Source organism: Dermacentor andersoni, chromosome 8 (assembly GCF_023375885.2).
Source record: "Dermacentor andersoni chromosome 8, qqDerAnde1_hic_scaffold, whole genome shotgun sequence".
Classification (NCBI taxonomy): Eukaryota; Metazoa; Arthropoda; class Arachnida; order Ixodida; family Ixodidae; genus Dermacentor; species Dermacentor andersoni.
Window position 1 is genome coordinate 28,555,361 of NC_092821.1, and position 14,689 is coordinate 28,570,049.

The window sequence follows — 14,689 nt, forward strand, 5'->3', positions numbered from 1 at the left end:
TGACAGGCCTCGGTCACCTTCTCATGTTCTTCGCTGGAAATAGCTGGGGGATGTCCACAAGCGCTATGCTGCAACTATATAACATACTTTTTCTCACCTTTTTGAAGTACACCTTGCCAGTATGGAGTAAAGCAATAACACAAGCCTACGCACAAGTGAAAGCCTTCAGGCTGAGGTGCTCAGAATTTGTCTAGGTATTCCTCGAAGTGCGTCAACAGCGGCAACTATTTGAATCGCCAGAGACCACCTCATCAAGAACCACATCACAGTTGAAGCACTAAGAAGGCACTTAAAGCACTTTGCCCGCACTCCTTGCCACCATCTAGCCTCACTACCTGTGGAGAGACCGCGTGCCTCGTTCTGCCGAACGGTGTCCGCACCTCGTGAGGCTATACCATATCTTGCTTCACACCTTCTGCGAGACCTTCAACTCCTCCTTGGTGCCTCAGTCAACCAAAAACCAAACCTGGCGTCCGGAAAAAAAAGCAGATATGTCATCACCGGCTCTTTAAATACCTTAGCTTACTCCTATTAAATGAGAAGTACCTGTAGTATACCCACATATACATTGACGGCTCTGTGCTATCTACCTCAGCTGTTGTCATTCCAGCGAAAGCTACCACTATGAGGTTGAAAAGTTCTCGCTGAATAACGTCGACGGCAGCAGAACTCGCAGCGCTTCGAGTCGCACTACACTTTACTAATGACGAACCAACACACAAGTGGTCGATCTTTGCGACTCGAAGATGGCACTATAGTGGCACTATAGATGGCACTATTGTCAGCTTTGCGGTTTCAATCCGCATGAACAGTTCGTATCTGAAACCACAGAAGCCATACACCACCTGACTGAGAAAGTACATGGAATAATTTTTCAGTGGCTACGAAATCACTGTGGTATCATCGGCAATGAACGTGCCGATCAAGCTGTTCGTTCAGCTCATGCAGAAGACAACCGCCGATCGATCCCGCTGTCTAGGACGAATACTACGAGGATGATCCGCCTACTTACACGCCAATGCCCTACATCAGAGTGGAATGAACCACAATTTATGCACGCCCGTTTTCACACCCTGGGTCCAACCTTAAGCCTCGGACTTTTACCAAGATTTCCACGAACAGACGTTACCCTTTTGTGTAGGCTATAGTTGGGCGTCGCGTTTACCGATACCCACACTTTTCGCGTAGGGATGGATCACAATGCAGCATGTGGTGATTGCGACGACGTGGTAACGATTCGTCATGTTCTTTGCCGGTGCCCGCACTACAGTGTGCAGAGACAATCACTTTCCTTCGTGCTGAACCAGTTCGACGACCAGCCTCTGCCGAAGAATTCTGAAACATCGACGAGACTTAACATCGCATCAGGACGCCATGCAAGCGCTACTGCGCTTCTTGAGATCCGCAGGCCTGTGTGAACGCCTGTGTTTGGAACGGCTTTTCTGCTACCTGTTTCCTTTTTTTTCTTCTTCCTTTATTTCTCCTCTCGCTCTTTGTCATCTTTAAAACTCCTATATCGCTCACCCCTGTGCAGGGTAGCAAACCGAAAACCCGCCTCTGGTTAACCTCCCTGCCTTTCCTCTCTCTCTGCCTTTCGATCTAACAGAAATATCTCTGTCTATCCAGCAGAGACATTGCTGGGCGTACGACTCAGAAATAACAAGTAAAAGAGAGAGCTTCACTCTCAATTTATGTAGACAAAAATATTTTGTAACACGTATAGGAACGTCTCCCAACATTTTTATTGCGAGAGCAATTATACGGACACTCCAAGCGCATTTCCGCTGTCGGCGTCGCCATGAGGTTCCGTCAAAAGGGCGATAGCACCGTCGCCGCGTGCCCTACGCTTGTCCGGCATCGTGCGCAAGACGCGCAATGTTGCGAGGCACTCAACGTTGCGAGGCAGTGGGGGAGGGGAGAGAGGGTTGGGGGTGGTGATGTACTCCGGCTGAAACTGCGCATGTGGCCCCTGCGCGCATTCGGTTGAGAGCGATCTGCGTTGGGGACAGAGTCTAGGCCGTCTAGGTGCCTCAGCGGCTCGTAGCTTAATGCGTGCTGTGTTCTGGGCGCTCACTTTTCGTTGAAGCTATAGAAATGTCACTTCGCTCGCTGCTGCTTCCGCGTGGCCTCATGCCAGTGTTTTGACAGCGAGTTTACGTGGTCATCGAGTCAGATCTGTTTATTTTTGCGTGTGCTCGCTTGACACCATGTTTGTTAATTTACTTATTATGCCTATGTTTACAAGTTTATACGGCCGGTAAAATTATTATCTTTACTTCGTATAGCTGTCCACTAATTTGCTATCGTAATCGAGGCTTCGCATTTCAGACGAAATTGCGACTTTTTTGTGCCTGCCGCAAATACTACCATGGTCAAATGAACCGCGGTGTAAATACAAGAACGTGACTAATAAAGATGTGTGACAGAAATCCATTTTCTTGATCTCGGGCTTTACATTGCAAAACAGTGTGCCTGCTTGTCGCATTTCAGAGATGAAAGATGTATCATTACAAAAGTATCAACGCGGCGTTTACCGCTTAGACATCCCAAAATAAAATGTGTACATGAAAGCGTGGGCTTGAGCAAAGTTCTTTTGACATTTTCTTCTGCAGAATTCTGACTAAACTGACGTTTGTCCCATAAATATTTTGAATGTACGATAGTCTCTTGAAGGGTACTCTCGCGAAATAAATATACTGTAAGCCGCCTACTAACTTATTGGTCTGGAAAAGAATTAAATATGTGGTTGTTCTACTTACTTTTTAATAATGTAGTATAAATGGCACACCGCTCATATGGGTCCCAGTACCGTAAAGTATAATCTACTGCAGGAGCACCTGAAAGTATAGAGTTCGGTTTAAATGGAGGGCACATCTGTAAGACGCCACATGACTCATTTTGTACCATTACACCAGCGCCCGGAGAGGGCGATGAGGTAGCTCATCCGACGCTGCCCGACGGCGATGACACGCCTACGACCCAGACATATTCCTCGCAATCGGTAACACCGGCACCTCATCAAGTTTCGTCGCCGCCTGTGTGCATTGCCACACAAGAAAGGGATTATGCGTTGTCCCTCCGAAAATGCAGATGTAAGGCTCTTTGCAAAAAATAGAAGTATGTGCTACGTATTTTGTCTTCTTTGAACACAGAGTCGCCGGTCTCTTATAAAGTGGAAGGTTATAAAGCTAATACGGCGGGGGCTTGCACCTGCGGGGCATCTCGTAGAACACTAAATACACGGAAACATAAATATGGTTTTGCTCACCATCCACTCCAAAGTATTTCATCATATGTGCCACATTGAAAGAGAATAATAAGATATACTAACTGCAGAGAAGAGACCTTTCACTAAAACAATATTTTTTTTAGAAAACAGAATAAGCGTGCAAAATGAAAAATTATAAAGCCTCAAGTTCAGGCTCTAACTCACTATCAAAATTCTGTAACCGGCACCTCTTAGAACACCTATGAAGGCGAAATGATCCATCTGATACACAGATATTAAACTTACCGCTACTTCCTGAGTGTGACTTTTGCAAGATGTATAAACATTTCATTACGCTTTAATGACAGTGCGTATAAACATACCGATAAAATGTTTAATTTCTATAGAAACAGGGAAAATACACCGAGGTTTACCATAATGAACGAAAAAAATATATTTAACAAAACCTTTTCGGATCAGCGAGGAAACCGCAGGCAAGAAACTGGAAGTGGGTTTCATCCTATGCCCCAAATCACTTCGCTTGAAATTTGTACAGCGAGCCCTTGTCACATGTAAACGATAGGCATACATTTTATTTCCTATATAAAGCGTGTGCGACACCACTGTAGTCGGAAATCTTACATGGGTCGGACTTCTACGGTTATGCCAAACTCCCACCTTGTCCTGTGCTCTTGCTCTAAACCCACAATTTATGTTTGCTGCTTGTCATTGATTGTTGGCCGAAGACATTTAGTCAGAAACTTCGTACGCAACAGGAAAACTCGGCAAGATAAACTTGGAGGGCGCTTAAGCCTCGCCTTTAAAAGTGGAACACGATAGCGTTCATCAGGACATGTGTCTAACTCCATTAAGCTAATGGCAACAACGCACCCTCTAGGTCCCCTTAGTATCCACACCTAGAGCCCGAGGCCGCTAAGACAAACCTCAAAGGGTAGCAAAAGGGGTTTGTGTGTCGACTTTCAGCTTAACAGAATTATGTTTTGTCGTATATTCAAATTATAATCCGACGCTATCATGGCTGTAGGTCGTGCAGAAGTGGTACTATACGTATTTTCACGCGCATTTTACTTTGAGAAATTCAATTTGTTCAGCAATGCCTATGCGCCACGCGGAAGACCTGCGTGGTTCGGGATGACTTTTCTCTAACGGACAACGCCGCCGACGCCGCCGACGCCGACACCAGATTTCCTGCGACAGAGGGCTCTTAAAGAGATATCACGTTAATAATTTTCTGCTATGAAAATTTTTCAATTTGGAGTTAATTTATTGTAATTTAAATTTATACCTCGCCTTTGTAGGCTTAAGATTCTCTTGCAGACACGGCTTATAGTAATGCAATGGATTCATTAGGGAAATTTGAATGTGTATTTTTGGCGCTTAAGTTTCTAAATGACCAAGTTTCAGCAACTTTCTTAGGAACTAAGACACCATAAATGAAGGTTCTGCTTTGTACCGTCTGCAGAATAGAGCTTTCTTGCTTACGTGCAAGCGATTTGGTTCGAATTGGTCTATCGAAGGTCTTTGAGATAACTTGTTAGTTTTACATCTATCTGCATGCTGAAATTGGAGTTGGCCCGAGCTAAAGCTTCCTCTTTCCACGCGTCTATCTAGCAATTGCAGTCCACGCCCAAAAATATACAGCCTGAAATAGCCACAAAGCTTGTGTATCTATGAGATAAGTGCAATTTATGATTGTACAAAGTTATGCACGAAATTAATCTTTCTTTTATCGCGCAAGTTCTAGTTTAGGTCAACTGAAACATTCACTATATTACGTGAATTAGGTTCAATGTCATAGTCTTAGTTTCAGTGGGTACGATTTGCCTGGCTTTTGCGTTTTTTTAGTTCCCCAAGATTTATTTAGAAGTTAGTAAAGAAATGCGCGGTCGGGACAAAATAACCATCACTTCATTGAAAGAGTCACTGGCAGGCTATTTAACTTTCGTTTGGGTTCAGGGCAGCCCACAGCCAAAACACTTCACCCCGTAGTACCTACGACGATTTTTGTGAAGTTGTTGCTGGGCAATATATGACTGCCGGGCTTCGATGTTGCAAACGCAATATAGCCTCTAAAATCGCTAATTAAAACTTTATCAAAATATTTTTGTTTCTTGGAAGTCATATTTTCCACGATGCCACCTCTGTAATGACCGCCAAACCTTACAGTTCGACAGCAAATGGGCAAATGCATTTATCACACGTTATCAGTGCTGCACCCTGTGTTATTTGGTGCAGAAAACAGCGTCTATACCTACTGCATTCGCGATCTCTGGGAACGAAAGCGAAGTGGGGGGGGGGGGGGGGGGTAGGGGGTGGAGGGATATGCGCGGTAGCAAAGACGGCTGTGCTGGCGCTGAAATATGAGCCCCCCCCCCCCCCTCCCCGGAAATATTCATCAGATATCCTCGCCTTCCTGAATACACCTGGGCTGGGGGGGGGACTGAAGACCTATGGGCCCCGGGCGCCAGACGGCCTAGCTACGCCACTGTATATACCGCCGAAATACTGCCGGCTGTGGAATGGCGCCGATGTGACCACAAATGTATTACGACGACAACGACAGTGAGAGGATCCTTCCTATGATGATGAGGACCAGGCATGTACCCAAGGGGGGGCCCGGGGGGCCCGGCCCTCCCCTCCCGAAACTAAGACGCATATCCCCCCTCCCACTCCCCGCCCACGCCACCATTTCTCTCACACATTCCTAAAGCACCGCCAAATCAATGTTGAGGCTTGACAGCTATTCGGCGGTCAACATTTTGCTGCCTTTTTGACTCCTTTTGGATGGCGGTAGTTATCGGCGTCTCCTGCGGTGTGATGGCCAGTTTCCTCATCAATTCGGTGCCCGCACGATTAACTCGAGATGCATTCAGTTTTACCGTCAATTCAACGGTCACGCCCATCGTTGTTGCTTCGTAAGTTCAACCTTCTTCGTTTAGACTGATCCAGGGACCAGGAAAGGGATTCAGTTCGTGGTCGGCTGGTCTGTATGCACGTGGAACGAGTTGCGGCCAGAGAAAATGCCAAATGCGTTTAACTTTTCTTTTTGTTTCATTATTTCCTCGAGTGACGGCTCGCCGCGACGCTGACAGAACCTCGGAACCATATGCCCGTGATATGGGTTAGATAAGGTGGAAAATAAAATAATGCGAGATAGCATCCATCATAAATCCCTGCAATAACCTTGAAACTCATAGGCAATATGACTGTCACCGGTTAACTCGTATGGTTTTCCCCTAATTGTACAGCTCTTTTCGCGCAAAATTGCCAACTCGAAACAAGAGCCGCAAGGATATGAGAAATTAAGCGACCAACTAAGGGGGAGAGCAATTGGCCTTAAGGCAACAGCCAAACAGGAAGGAAAAGTGAAAATTAACAAATGTAACCGTTATTTATTAAAATATTCATGGATCAACATCTTTTTATTTAAAAAGGAAGTAGAGAAAACGCCGCCGGAAGTGGAGGACAATTCCGTGTGTTCTAATGACGCTTGTACAGTTATCATTCGAGCCGCTTGACGTTGCCACTTCTCTGCTGTGCTTATTTCGATGTTTTTCGAACCTTCCGCGGTGGCCGCGGTACGTCTAGAGTCGCAGCTTCCTGCGCCATACGCGGTTGTACGCAAGTGGCGGCACGCATCGTTACGTAACTTCCCAAATAACAATACGAGTCGGTTGTGGCACTTAACTTGTTAGACGAGTAAACGAAGGATCGGTTGTGGCACTTAACTTGTTAGAGGAGTAAACGAAGGATCCAAAAGAACTGTGATTGTTCTGCAAATATATGTTTCTCTATATTCCTTTCAGAGATAATTCAAAAAACGCTACTATAGTCGGATACAATTTAAGAGGAAGCTTTAGCTCGGGCCCAACTCCGAGGCGGCCTATTCAAATACACGTCAAACGCGAAAACGTTTTTTTCTGAGATAACCCCTGGACCGATTTTAATGAAATTTGTTGCATTTGAGAGAGACAGTTAAATTCTATTGACTGTTTGAAGCGGAATTTCGATTTAATGCCTGAATTTTGTTAAAAAAATTTTCAAATATTCGACAGTTTGAAAAAATAGAAGCACGAAGTTTACAGATCCATAGCTCTGCATCAAGAACAGATGTCGTGGTTCTGTAAACGGCATCCATTAGACCATTCAAAGCGGAGAAATTCGATATGTCATTTTACATCTTATGTGAATTTCTTACGTTGTTCACAAGGGTTCTGCAAAAGGTGTATTTCCATTTTACAAAATTGTTTGTCGTTCATATGTAACATATCACTTTTGTCCGCTTTAAATGTACTATTAGATACAATTCACAGAATTATGATAACATTTTTTGTTGCCGAAGGACACAGATGTAAACTTGATAGTCTCGTTTTCTGAAAATTTTCGATTTTCGATAATTTTTAATAAAAGATTGACAATATAAAGCAAAAATTCGAAACCAACAGCCACTACAGTTTAAATTTTTCTTTTAAATGCAACAAACCTCATCAAATTTGGTGCAGTTGTTGCTGAGAAAAACGAATTCTCCTTTTACATGTATTTAGATGGGAGCACCCGAGCTAAAGCTTCCTCTTAAGTCTGCAATGAAGCCCCGCCCACGCCCTCATAACCGCCAGCCGCTGTTCCTCCTCGATTGTGCAAATAATTCGTACTTCAAACCTCTTCTGTTACCCAAATAAGGCGGTAACTACAAAAATAAAATTATTAGCGCGTAATTTTACACCTTTCCCATCGCCTATTATAGTGGAATGGCGAATGCCTAATTCATTACTGAACTGAAATAACGTGCTTGCTTCGCTACAACTATTTGTTGTGAAGATTCACTTCAGTTGGCAGTGAAGTTTCATGAGTAAAACGGGTTCAGCAGTGAAATGAACTGCACAGCAGACTTTTGAAGAGTGAAATGCTCAGTCTCGATAAATTTTGTCCGTGTCTGTTGCACACCTCATTGTTTCCGCCGACGAAAATACTTTTGAAGAACAGCAGACGCTCCGGAGGTATCAAGTACGACGCCATTTTGAAAAGGCCGCATGACAACGATTTTGTTTGCCTCTGTCATTGGCTGGCGGAGTAACACAACTCCGCGCCATCCGTGTGCCGTTTTTGCCAACTAGTGTTATTAAAGTTATATTTTACTAAAGTAATCTTTATTTTACACTTTCGCTTCTTTACTTGTTCTTGGCAGTGTTTTTCCTGCGCTTATTTCCTGCACGAGTCCATTTATCGTGGTTCTTTGTTTGCCAAGTAAAGGAGCGGTGTATCGCACAGGCGTACCTGTAAAATACACCTTATTTCATTTCTCTTTTGTGGTGGGTTTACGCGTTTTTATGGCGAATGGTGGGCGTTATTCACATTTGTACTAGTAAAAGTACCCCCCCCCCCCTCATTTACATAGAAAAGTTACCTTGGGTTGCCCCCCCCCCCCCCCCCCCTAAAAAAATCCTGGGTACGTGCCTGATGAGGACAATGTTACGACGCCAACATGAAGACAATTGAATGGCGGTGATTCCGCGACGACGACTGTATGACACCAGGATGACGAAGCTGCAATGACGACGATGGCACGGCGAGGAAGGCATGGTGACAACGGTATGAAAACGGGTGCGTGATAGCGACTGTCTGAAGACGACAGTATGAAAACGGTGGCATAATCAGGATTGAATGATGACATCGTAATTACGATAGAATAACAAAGGGGAATCGATGTCGATGCAACGGCGAAGGCAGTGCGATAACGAAGGCAGGAGGACAATGGGAATACGTTACTGAAGTGATGACAAGGATAAAATGACAGCATGAAGACGACGGCACGACGATAATGGCACGACGACATCACAACCACGCTACGTACAAAAATGCAGGACGACTGTTTGACGACGATGGCATGACAATGGTATGAAGGCAAAAGGATGACGAAAAGCGTATGATGAGACTGGCATAACGATGACTATATTACGGAGCCAGTAATTACGGAGCCTATTACGCAGCCTGAAAGCGACGACATGACGAAAGGCGATTGACGAAACTGGAATGATGATGTTGCCATGACCACGATGGCATAGCCCGCACGAGCACATACCTAGGGCGCGATCGGAGATATTTTGTTCGATACGCGTTCTGTTCAGTTGCTGCAGCGTCACAAAGTTGCAGTATGCAAAATTTGTGACAGCGGGGCGGAGAGAGCAGCCAATCAGGAAGCGGTGACCTCTCCGGAAGTTTGCCTCCGTCGTTTGTCGTCTGCTTGCAAACAGTATACTACAAAGCCAAATGTCTCTCGTCTTCCAATTGAATGAAATCTTTATCTAAAAAAATGTATTTTTTCTTCTCAAGCCCAAACACGTTTTCAAATAGTAGTACCTGAGACTACTGCAATTTATAACTATTAGGTTCTTTGCGTCGTCCCTAGGTGGTGTCGCGCACAGCGAGAAGAAAAAAAAAAAAAAAAAAAACGACGGGAAGAGTGGCGCACTTTTCAAGAGGCAGCGACAACATTCCAGTGGCTCGCTGGCACCGATGATGTTGTCGATTTCTCTGTATAACCAACGAATTATTTGTTTCGAGAAACAAAAACGACGCCGGAATTCACTTTCTGCCATTTCTTCAAACGCGTTTCGTACCGCCACCCGCTCCCCTCCTTCCTCTAGAAACGCCTGCGCAACAACCTAAGTTCGCAACGGAAGCGCCATTTTCTCGAATTAAACTATGGATTGCATTCAAACGTGCCATTCCGCAGCCGAAAAGGCCGCCTGTTGGATCCAATCCAATCCACCAGACGCGCCATGCGAAGCCGTATGATCGCTCCAAACTTCCCAGCTCCCGTCGGGTTCGGCGCCTAGCAGACGTAATGCTCGGTGGGAGGATGATTGATAGGAGCGTATCGTCATTTCGACGTCACCAAAAACGTGGCCGCGCCCCGCGGCTGGCGACGTCGGCGCGGAGTAGGCCAATCGCGCGCGCCGGTAACCGAATGAACGCGCCGAACAACCATCTCCGATCGCACCCCTAGTTCACCAAGCTAGTGAACAAATCGGCCCACTGGGTCGGCCGTAGAGGGCATGATGACGACGACATGAAAAGAGGCAGGTGGCAAGGCTGAAACGATCATGAGGGCATGTTGACCACGAGCACATACCTAGTGGTCGAAGCTATTAGGAAACTTGGCCTATTGGGTAGCCGTACGAGGCTGTAGCTGGATAGAAGGATAAGACAAGTAGATAGGCTCAAAACTCCTCAAGTAGCAAATGATGCTGATCAGTTTGAAAGCCATTATGGGCTTCACATGTACTTATGTGACAGTCTGAAAGGCATAGGCATTAAATATGCGACAAATATACCTGTGCACTTACCTGGGCACATGCTCACGCGCATAACTGGACCCAGTTGTCCTTTCATATGTGGAATTAGTTGGCCATACAGGTGACGCTTCTGCCTGTGTGTAACCATGAAAAATTATACTTTCTTTGAAAATTAATGTTCAAAACGGTACGTTGAATATGTTTGCTATAGGGAACAGATTGAATGCTTGCTCAATATATTATGATATCTGCCTTCATATGAAGCTCTAAAGGATGCACTTTGCAGTAGTCCAATAATTAGTGGAGAAATGAAAAGCAAAAGATTTATACAGAAAATAGAAGATCCGAAGATTGTTTCTTTCTAAAGCATTCGCTAAAGTGGCTTATCATTCAAGCAGCTGCAGCGGGAGGTTCAGATTTTGCGTACGTAAACGGGTTTGGGTACACAAAGGGACCTTTGCGTACGCAAAGCACCACGCCAGGCTTGCGTTTTATAAAGCAAAGCTTTCTTTGCCTCTTTCTTCGACTTTTGCGCTGCTGCTGCCATCCTTCGTATAATTCCCGAAATATCGCAAGAAAGTCTGGCGTGGACGTAATTTTTTCGCTCCCGAAAGGTTGCAAGGGCTTTGGAAGAGGTTAATCCGGACAGGAGAGAAATTCGATTGGTGTTATAACGCACCGTTAAGAACCCGTGGATTGCATTCAAGGCATCGTATGTACTATACGTTTGTCACGTAAAAGATCGTGCATAGGTCAGACAGGCCGGTGCCTTAACCAGAGACTTCAAGAACACCAGTACAACGTCAACAAAGTGGTGTCAGGCCATTTAGAAATCCAATTCCACGATTTCGGCTGCGTCCCAGTCTACAAAAACATGACCATTCTAAGTAGGGCTCAAGGCAAGATGACGTGCAGGATAGTTGACGCATGCGAAATCGACAACATGAAATAAGAATGTTTGAACTTTCCATCTTTGGCCTTATCGCAGAAAGAAAAGTTGCTATGATCCTCGCCTCAAAATGGCCGGGTGCGATGCGATTACAGCGATGACACGTGTGGATTCTGTACTATATCTTTATATGTTTGTCTCCTTCGTTTTATTATCAATACGCTGTCATTGTATAAATGACACGTGCTACCCAATAAAACGATTAAAGCTAGTGCTGCGTATGTGTCTTTCCTATTCTTGCTCCCTGTCGTTGTCACTGTTTCGCTTTGGTCTTTTGGCGTAGATCGATTTTAGTATCTGCTCTTCTGGTATGGTGGCGCTGCTGCGCTAGAACAACTAAAACCCCTTGATAATTTGAAAGTAGCGACACTCTCCTCCTCGCGGCGCTTTTCTCCTCGATTCTCCTCGCCCGCCGGCTGCGCACGGCACGCTTTTCCTCCCGGGCTCCCGCGGACGGGCCGCAGGATTCTATGGAGGCGTGTTATTTTGGGCCAGTTGCGCGCCCCAGTGAGGTTGAAAATTTTGAGAAATGATAATAACAGCATCGATAATGCTGGAGGCAACGTTTATGAGGAGGTTGTTTTTTTCTGAAAGCCGTATGATCGGGGTATACCGATGTAAAGGGAGCTTTGAGGCGAGTTCTATACTCCAGACAATTTTTCTGCCACATGATCAGATGCTTTACTTCGTGCGTCTGATCTAGTATTCCTTGTGACACATCCCTTTGTGTGTGGCTTATTAAGCGAAAGCCTTAGTACTCTGTTTCAAGGTCCCGTTGTGAGCTACAGAAAATATCATGTGACCGAAGGAAGGCGGGAAGCGAACCAAAGCATGTGCAGCCGCGTATAAGAGATGATTAATGATTAGCAAGGTGATGATTGATTAGTGATTGGATTAAAATGAATTCGGGTGTATTAAGGAGGATTAAGGTGGATTAAGGTCGATGAAGGTGCATTAGGGTGAATGACGTGGATTAAGGTAGATAAAGGAGGACTAGGTTGGAATGAGGTCGATGAAGGTGGATTAGGGTGGATGAAGGTGCGTTGAGATGAATTAAGGACGAATATAGTAGATTAGGGTGGATTAAAGTGCATGAAGAAGGGTAAGGGTGGATTAAGAGGGATTAAGGTACATTAAGGAGGATTATGGTGGGCTGGGGTAAATCCAAGTGAATGAAGGAGGATTAGGGTGGATTAAGGGGGATTAGGGTGAACTAAGGTAGATGAATGTGGATTCGGGTGGATTAAGGTGAATAAGGGCGATTATAGTAGATTATCAGAAAGTGGTTTTGGCACGTAAAACCCCATAATTTAATTATAGTAGATTAGGGTGGATTAAAGTGAATGAGGAAGCATTAGGGTTGATTAAGGAGGATTAAAGTGCATTAAGGAGGGTTAGAGTAGATTTAGGTCGATGAAGGGGAATTAGGGTGCATTAGGAGGACCTTTGTGGATTATGGTGGATTAAAGCGAATTAAGGTCGATGAATGTGGATTCGGTAGATTAATGTGCATTAGGAGGATTATGGTAGACTAATCGGTCTTAATACTCAATGAACCCTAATTCACCTTAGTCCCCCCTAATCCACCTTATTACTCTTTCATCCACCTTAATTTAGCTTAATACTCCAAATCCACCTTAATACAACCTAATCAACCTACATCGCCCCTAATGCACCTTAGCCTACCCTATACGGTCTTAATCCTCCTTTATCAACCCTATCACATCATAATCAGCCTTAATTCTCCTTCATCTACCTTAATCTTTATTCATGCACCTTAATCCAGCTTAACTCTGCTTAATAGTCCCAATCTACCTTAATACACCCTAATCCACCTCTATCAGACCGAATCCAACTCCATGGTCCCTAATCCACCCTGATCTACCCTAATCCGTCTTAATCCCCCTTTATCAACCCTAATTCACCTCAATCTACATTAATCGACCTTAATCTTCCTTTATCCACATTAATCCCCCTAATCCTAGTTCATGCACCCTAATCGGTCCTAATACCCTTTCATCAACCCTCCACCTTATTCCACCATATTCCGGCTTAATCCTCCTCCACCCACCTTAATCTTTATTCATGCATCTTAATCCTTCTTAATACACTCTAATCCAACTTAATCTTTAATACACTCTTATCAACCTTAATCCTCCCTAATCCACCTTATGTCGATCACTAATGATTAATTAATTAACTTGGGTAATCATTCTCTTTACAGGGGTGGACATGCTTTGGGTCACCTCTAGCTTTGCTTGGGTCGCGTGATACTTCCAGTTTACAACGCGACCTTGAAACATAGAGATCGAAAGGCTTTCGCATTAAAACTTAAAAAAAAAAAAACTCAATGTTGACTAGCTAACGCTTATCACCTGCAATACCACGGGTATACTTGCCACTAACTTTTTCAAGACGCAAAGCAGAATCTATAATGCTGCACTTCCGCCTGAATAACAACAGTTAGCGACGTGCGAGGTGATAGAGCCGCCCAGAATATTAAGCATACTGAGGACAACCGCAACGAGAACGCCGGTGAGCAGGCCGGAAGAATGAAAAAAAAACAATTGGAGCGTTACGGGATGCTTTGCTACCAGCTATAAGAAAGACGCCTCAGCTCGCAAACAACGCTGTTCTTTGTCGGAACGAAGTTTTTTCGGCCAATGTCATGCAGCCACTGCTTCCTGCGCAAGCCGTCACGCTTTCCTTGTGGTATAATAAAAGCGGCGTAACCATCTTCAGGCTTCTTGCTGCAGTTATATGCGCAACAGCCCCGCATAGCGCTAGCACATAGAGCAGGAAACACAGCGTATAACGTTCGCTACGCCGAGCTAAAGCGCCGAGCCAGCCGTGCTCAGGATGAAAATGGCGCGAACGAAAAAGAAAAACACAAGCAAAACTCAAGATCCGCGCGTTTCCAAGGACAACGGCAGGGAGACCAATCGTCGGCAAAACTGGTTGCCGCGGGGGAACGCGCAAGGGGCGAGGAGGAAGCGAGGAGGTCGCGCGGGGGCGGCAGAGTTCAAAGAGTGTCGCTACTTTCAAATTAACAAGGGACTTTGAGAACAACCAGCGCCGCCAGTAGCGGCTGCGCGCGTAATCATGTCGTGACTTGTTGCAGACGCTATGCCCGCTTGCGCGCCACGTTTACGTGTACGGGAGCAAGCTGCGTGCGAAACTAACAGCGCGTATTATTTTGCGGATTTCGCGGAATAT

General features: G+C 45.1%; 1 long non-coding RNA gene across 4 annotated transcripts in view; it reads right to left on the reverse strand.

Annotated features, from left to right (window-relative positions):
- Positions 1 to 14,689, reverse strand: part of LOC126526304 (uncharacterized) — a 159,643-nt gene that overhangs the window by 1,953 nt on the left and 143,001 nt on the right. For all 4 annotated transcript variants that reach the window (XR_011896250.1, XR_011896248.1, XR_008611420.2 and 1 more), the window contains 2 exons: positions 10,576 to 10,658; positions 2,760 to 2,837 (listed from right to left, as the gene is read on the reverse strand). This is a non-coding gene — a long non-coding RNA (uncharacterized lncRNA). The remainder of the gene's footprint in view (positions 1 to 2,759; positions 2,838 to 10,575; positions 10,659 to 14,689) is intronic.